The sequence below is a fragment of the Bidens hawaiensis genome, unplaced genomic scaffold, assembly GCF_021521415.1.
Source record: "Bidens hawaiensis isolate Kalapana, Puna unplaced genomic scaffold, B.hawaiensis_p1.1 tig00059985_1, whole genome shotgun sequence".
In the NCBI taxonomy this organism is placed as follows: domain Eukaryota; kingdom Viridiplantae; phylum Streptophyta; class Magnoliopsida; order Asterales; family Asteraceae; genus Bidens; species Bidens hawaiensis.
The window spans coordinates 5,526-13,228 of NW_027500807.1; the positions used below are offsets into that span (position 1 = coordinate 5,526).

Consider the following 7,703-nt stretch of genomic DNA (forward strand, 5'->3'; position numbering starts at 1 on the left):
TGCCCGACATATACTTATAATAAAGAGTAAAGTGTCATTTTCGTCCTTGTGGTTTGACAAATAATCGGATTTAGTCTAAAAAGTTTATTTTTTACATATGGACCATCCACGTTTCACAATTCTTGCCAATTACATCCAAATCACTAAGCCAATAAATTTAATCGTTAAATCAAGGATAGACATGTCTTTTCACTCTTTCTTTAATATATGAGTAAAGAGCCAAAATAGTCCCTGAGATTTGGTCACATTTGCGAATTTCGTCCAAAATTTTTTCGCAATTAGACCCTCGATGTTTCTCAACGTTACCAATTTCATCCAAATTGTTAACTCGGTCTAAATTCAACGTTAACTCGGGGGAGTTTACCGTCCTTTTACATGTTTGAATTAAAAGTTTGTGAAAAATATAAAAAAAACCCCTCAAAGTTGTATCAACTAACGGTTAGTGGATGATGTTACTAGGTTGGACTAAAACTGATAGCTAATTTAATCTATTGTACCATAAAAGCCTAAAATAAACTATTTGACTAAAATTGATAATTTTAAGAAACCATAGGACCAAATAAAGTTATTTATTTTCTTATTTTTACTTTTTACATTTTTTTCTTCTCCTTATGTGTGTTTTAAATGTTTTTGTTTTTTATTTAAACTAGCTGAAACGTGGAGAGAACAACTCATAAAGTGGTTGTACAACACGCAATAGATATTGTAAAAAAGATGAACAGTTGAAGTTGTGAGTAGCACCGACACTGCTTTTTAAACATATATATAGTATGTTTTTTTGTGTTTAAGTATGTTACCTTGATGAAATCAATTTTTTAAGTTTAGTTCGGTACCGTGATGAATCTAAATAATAATAATAATAAAAAAAAGAATGTTATTTTCTTGCATTTGGACATTGATGAATTTTTTTTGTTTCATTTCAGTGCAGTATTTTAATACCGACCGAATTCGCATCAATTAGCCACAGAAACGCACATGTTTCTTTGGTTATGTTAATTTGTTATATTTGGGCGTTGACAAACTTATAGTTTGGTTTACTTCTAGTGGCGTAACTCGATACCGATCAAATTTGCGTAAACTCATAGCCGCACTGCGTGGCCTTTACTAAACCGACTACAAGCGGTTTTAAATTTGTTTTTTTTATCTTAAGATTTAAGTTTTATGAGTGTTAATAGTATTCCGTGTGTTTACATTTTGGGGTTTATTGTTGTTATTATTACGAATCTAACTGATACCTACTGAATTTGTGTCGCTGCATCACCATAACGCGGCGTGTTAATAACTAGTTATTATTATTAATATTAATATAACAGCATAATTTAAGTTTAACAACTGAAATCAAAAAGAAATGTGGTGACGGTTTGATACTTGTCCATTTTACAAGAGTAGTTAAAACAAAATTTAAAAGAGTAGTTAAAACAAAATTCTATTTGATCTCCTAGTCAACAATAATTAATGCTAATAGATTAAAGTGTTTTTATCAGTCAAACAACCTATTTATTATATTGTTATCACAACAAGAGTTGGCCACACCAATACATGTCCATTTTACAACCACACATCAAACCTTTAGCAACCTTCAACTATCAACCCTTCTCCTACATACCAGCAATGGCAAAACACCATAATATCAAGAAATCACCACATGTTCTACTCATCCCCTTCCCTTCACAAGGCCACATAAACCCTATAATCCAATTCGCCAAACGCTTACTCACCAAAGGTGTCAAACCAACACTTGTCACAACCATCTACCTATTAAATTCTACCCTCCCCCAAACCAACACATCCATTGACATCAAAACCATTTCGGACGGTTTCGATGAAGGCGGTTTCGCGAGTGCGGATAGTCCCGAATCCTACGTCAAAACATTCAAGGAAACTGGATCAAAAACACTAGGTGACTTGATCAAGAACCTTCAAAGTGAGGGGAATATTATTAATGCAATTGTTTATGATTCCATGCTTATTTGGGCTTTGGATGTGGCTAAGGACTTTGGAATTGATAGTGGTGCGTTTTTCACTCAAGCTTGTGGTGTGAACAACATATATTATCATGTTCATAAGGGTTTGATTTCTTTGCCACCGGCTGGACCGGTTTCGGTTCCGGGGTTGCCATTGGTTGAGTATTGGGAGACACCATCTTTTGTGCAAGATCATGGAGCGTACCCATGATCTTTTGCGTTTTTCACTCAAGTATGGTGGTCTAAGACTGTGTTTAGTCAGTTTGTTAATATTGATCAAGCTCGTTGGGTGTTTACAACTAGTTTCTATCAACTTGAAGTAGAGGTGAGTTTTTTAATTTTGTTTTAATTTCATGTTCTATCTTCCTGTGAAAATTATATTAGATATTTGCAATTCGTTGAAATTGGAACTAGGGGTCTAAACTAGCCGAGCATGAGCTCGATTAGGCTCGAGCTCGTCTCATTTAGCTTACTTCAACTCAGTTCATTTCATACCTATTTTTTAAAGCTCATTAGCTCTATTAAATTAAAACTATATATACGACTGGTTCATTTAAGTTCATGAGCAGGGCTCGAGCTTATTTAAGCTCGAATAAACTCAAGGTTTTTTATTAGTTAAGTTTTAGTAGCTTACAAACGAATTTGCTTGTTTATACTATAGTGGGAACTCAAGAAATTATTTCAAATGATAATATTAGATATTTATTTTGATTATTTATATAGTATACTAGGACCACATATCACTCAACTCTTTTAACTCTTTGCTTTGAAAAATGAGCACTTCCAAAATGCTCATCAATTAGTCAATGCTCAAAGAAGAAAGGATATTTTCAAAATCCAACAAATGGATACTTTTATCTTTGGGAAGTGAATACTTCCGAGTTCCGATACTTATCCATTAGGGTGTCAATTTGGATGGTTTTGCTAGTGGGGGGTTGGTGGATTGAATTGCTTAATCAAACAATTCATATTTTGTATATTTAAAACCGTATAAATAATAAATAATCTAATATAAAAATTATTTATTATACAATAGGTATGCTATTTCCTACACCTTTAATTTTAAAAAACCCTAAATCACACTCCTCTGTCACCAAAGTCCTTTGTGTGAACCATCACTGGAATATTGTGCTCAAGCCATCTCCAGCTCACCACTCCTCGATGCCATCAACACTCCCTGTCGTCATGACCGGAAACGAACTCGCCGGAAAAACTCAGGATGCCACTCTCTTTGTTCACAGGTTTGTTTTAACAATTGATAAATTAAACTTTGAATTATCCAATTAATCATCCATTCATCCAAACGAACACATCTAAATCTTCAATCAAATCAATTTTTAACTTGAGCATAATTGGTTTTAACCTTAAAATTAAACATCAAGTTTTAAGCTTGAACGTTTTCTGGTTTTAACCTTGAAATATCAGGTTTTAACCTTGAATGTTTTAGGTTTTAACCTTGAATGTTTTAGGGTTTAACCTTGAACGTTTTAGGTTTTGGAATTTGACTTGAACGTATTTGTTTTTTTGTTTTTTACCTTGAGCGTATGTATTTGTGCACGTAATGTTCGTTAAGTGATTATATACGTTAACTCACTTCTATATAAAATCATATAAAACCATATACATCAATTGGTTTAACCTATTTAAATGTGCCAAAACTTATTTGACGGATTGGCATGTCATGATCAAGTTACTAAAATTAAGATCAAATTAGATTTTCTATGAGTATTTGGTAATACATGTTGGTATTAGAACCTATTAATTGTGAAGATTATATTGTCTCACAAAGTTCTACGATTCATATATGGATTGTACATGTTATTTTGCGTGAGGTACAACAACATGATGCACATATTGTGTATACAGATTAATGAGCTATGTAGAATTGTCTTTTGATTATTTGTAGTAAAAAACATTGGAATTTTCAGAATTTAATGATTCAAGTAATGGGCAATGGAGTCTTTGGCTTCCTAGGAAAAGCTAGAATAGACTACTTTGAGTGATGTAAAATCGTTTTAATTCTAATTGTTTTGTAGTTAACATATTATTTATGTTTTTAACTCTAATTGGCCTAGCCCTTTGAGGATGTAAAATCATTCATGGTTATCACACGCCGCATTGCTTGGGTAGAAAAGCTCGTTACATATTATTAGAGAAAACTACAATATATATTAAATGAAACTGAAAAAGAAAAAAAGAAATCAAAATTCTTAGAAATGAAGTTGCTACCACTTTTCTCATTTTTCAAATTTTTAAAGTCGCTAGCAAATGACCCTGAAATCAACATAACAAAGCCGTGATGTAAATTGTAAACATATTGTACTGTATGATTTACGTGATCCGGTTTCAAATTGTTAGGTGATAAACTGGATGAGAAGGATGTGGAACTTGAAAGCAATCGGGCCAACAATTCCATCTATGTACCTTGACAAACGAATTGTAGATGATAAAGATTACGGGTTCAATTTCTTCAAAGCAAACCATAACGAATGCAAGAATTGGCTAAATGATAAGCCAAAGAACTCGGTTGTTTACCTATCATTCGGGAGTAGTGCAAAACTTGGACCCGAACAAATGGAAGAACTTGCATGGGGATTGAGCGACATCAGTGTTTATTTCTTGTGGGTTGTTAGGGCTAAAGAAGAGGATAAACTTCCAAAAGATTTTGTGAGCATATTAAAAACCGGAAAGGGTTTGATTGTGCCATGGTGTGCGCAACTAGATGTGCTAGCACATGAATCAATAGGATGCTTTGTCACACATTGTGGGTTTAACTCGACTCTTGAAGCATTATGCATGGGAGTCCCTGTCGTGGCAATGCCACAATGGACAGATCAAATTACTAATGCCAAGTGTCTAGATGAAATTTGGGGTGTTGGAGTGAGAGTTAAGGCTGATGAGAATGGAATAGTAAGAAGAGAAAATCTAGTATCGTGTATAAAGAAGATTATGGAGGACGAAAATGGAGTCGTTGCACGAAAGAATGCGACAAAATGGAGGGAATTGGCTAAAGTAGCTGTTGAGGAAGGTGGGAGCTCTGACAAGGATATTGATGAATTTGTATGTGACCTAAAACGGGACATGTAAGTTGGAGTTTATTTTAATTGTTTTTGTTAGCATAATAAGTCATATGCGGTTCTTTTTGTATTGGCTATCATTTAACCTTTTTAGCTAGATTAACCCAAGACGGCGTATTTATTATTTTTTTGTAATTCATTTTTTTTAAACAATGAACCCTAGCCATATTCTCTCGTACTGTTAATTTACATGTTATGAGAGCTTTATTTAATCCATGCTTATTGATTTGATGATTGTCGAAGACTTGGTAGCAAACACTAGTTTTACTGATCAAACTTCGTGGTGCGTGTGTTAGGGATTAGACGTTAAACTTCACGACTAGGAAGGTACGACAAGAAGTTTTCTTGGCGAAATTTAGTTCGGCCGACAGTTTCTGATTAGTGGTGATCGAAATTCTTAAACTATTGTTCTTAACCATTATAATTAATCTTGCTTTAAATTATTTCTAAAATATTATGGTTCGTTTTTGGTAATGTGAAAGAATTATTAATGAGTTAGGAATTATTTAATTGGTTGAGGTTTAATTTTTCTAATTATTTGTTACAAATATTATCAGTGGTCTAATGATATGCATGTTCATCATCCAAGAGATGTTGGGTTAGAGCCTCGTTTGAGGCGTGGAGTCATTCAAATATAAGAATTATTTGCTGCATAAAACACTACGTTCATAATTCTTGACAAAATTATTTATTTACCGGAGATTGGAGAATGTTATTATAATAGCCCAAGTAAAACATTTAAATATATTGTTTCTCATCCTTTATCCATAAATCAAAAATTACACTAAAACTCACTATATTTTCTCTCTCTATTTTAATTAAATAATATTTTTTATATCTTTTATCATTACCTTTTCTCTTTCCTTCTTTCACAAGCACTCTCAAAATATATTAAAAAATTATAGGGGATGAACAGTAACTTTTCAAATATACAGAAAAATCACTATTTTCTTTAAAATATAAAAATTTTTCACTCACAACACCCTGAATCACTCTCTAAATTAAAAAAACATCTCTCACATAAAATAAGGGAAGGGATGAAAATCTCTAAGATGCCACATTATAATTGTTTAATTTTCTATATCTGTCACCAAATTGCTATATTTCTTTATTGCCTTGCTCTGCTCTTTGGAAAGATCCTGACCGTGTAAAGTCTTCAAAATTTGATCTTGACCGTGTAAAGCAGCAAAATTCCTTCTAGAAGCGGCGGTTCCTGGCAGTTCAGCATTCTCTCTCCTAAGTGACGGTGGTTAAGCCAGTTTTCAAAGGTACGAACAATTATATGTGTTTCCGATGAATTTATAGTTTTTTATGCTTAAATTGATTGATTTGGTTGATGAATTTAGGGTTACAACCATTGCTCAAGCGGTATGATCAATTGGTCTGAAATTTGAAATACAAGTACCTGATCACCTGGGTAAAACCTTTTAAGTTTAATGCAAACATATGGGCAAAACTGTTTGAAAATTTGATTTTGATTGTTTGAAAGTGGAAGCTGCAGTTTTGTTTTGCATCCTTTCGTTAGTTGTGCAACTGATTTGATAAACTGGATAAATTGCAGGTTAGTGGTTGCTTTTGGTCACTGATTTGTGAAGTTAATCTGGGCAGTTATACTAAAATTCCTTGCTAGAATACGTGGTTTGCAAGCGGTTCCAATCCTCGCTTCAGTTTCGGAGAGGTCCCTTTTTTTCTCCCGCGATTATAACTTCAGTTTCGGATGATGAAAGATCAAAAATCGGTTTCCATTCATATGGGTATACGCATTGGAGAAGACTGCAGCTCTTAAGGATCCGCCATCGATTGTGCTACTAATTTTAATGTGGAAATTGCTCAAGCGGTATGATCAATTTCTTCTGTCAATATATAATCACCCCTTGAATGCCGAAAATGAGGTATGAATATCAATTGCCCTTAATTTGTTTATTTTTTAAACCAAATCCACATTAAATTATACAAGATTATATATTGTTGTTTCTGTTTCTGAGAGAGATTCATTAACGAGGAATTTTATTATTTGTGTATTGTGATTCAGGATCGCAGGATGGAGATGTGATTTTGGCAACAAGCTGCAAGCTTTGTAAGTTCGTTTAATGTAGGGTTATAATCGGATCCATTATTACAACTAATTACAACTATGGTTATAATTTCACTTCTTTGTTTATTGAAGATAGAGGGTGCTGTCTCCCAGATTTTATTGTAAGTTTTTTTCCACCCTGTTTTTGTTTCCATAATTCTGGATATTAACTCCACTTTATGATTCCTTAAAAAGTGAATTTTCGTAATTATATAGTGTGATTTAAATAATTAATGTTGATCTGCACAGGGGTACAACCAAGACATCCTGTACATACAAATATGCTTTTAAGACTTTAAAGTTGTTTCAGTGAGCAATATCATGTGGTAATGTTAAATGATTCGTTTGTGCTTTTTGATGGCAATTCATGCTTTAGTTGGGCGCAGATGTACCTACATAAAGTTGTAAATGCCTCCAGTTGATCGTACATTAGTGAGGATGGGTCCAGAAGACAAGTTCAACAATGATGCCAAGTCGGTATAATTCGTCACTCCTTTTATACATTTGTTGTATACACACACACACGTGCTCATTTTGAAAGAGTAATATATTAATATGTGGTTCAAGGTTATGTTATCGTCACAGCAA

At 33.3% G+C, this 7,703-nt stretch overlaps 1 pseudogene across 1 annotated transcript; it reads left to right on the forward strand.

The window, feature by feature from the left end:
• Positions 1 to 1,577: 1,577 nt before the first annotated feature.
• Positions 1,578 to 5,118, forward strand: LOC143602870 (UDP-glycosyltransferase 74G1-like; annotated as a pseudogene). The gene is made up of 2 exons (XR_013147934.1): positions 1,578 to 2,289; positions 4,323 to 5,118. The product of XR_013147934.1 is annotated as a UDP-glycosyltransferase 74G1-like (transcript).
• Positions 5,119 to 7,703: the final 2,585 nt, after the last annotated feature.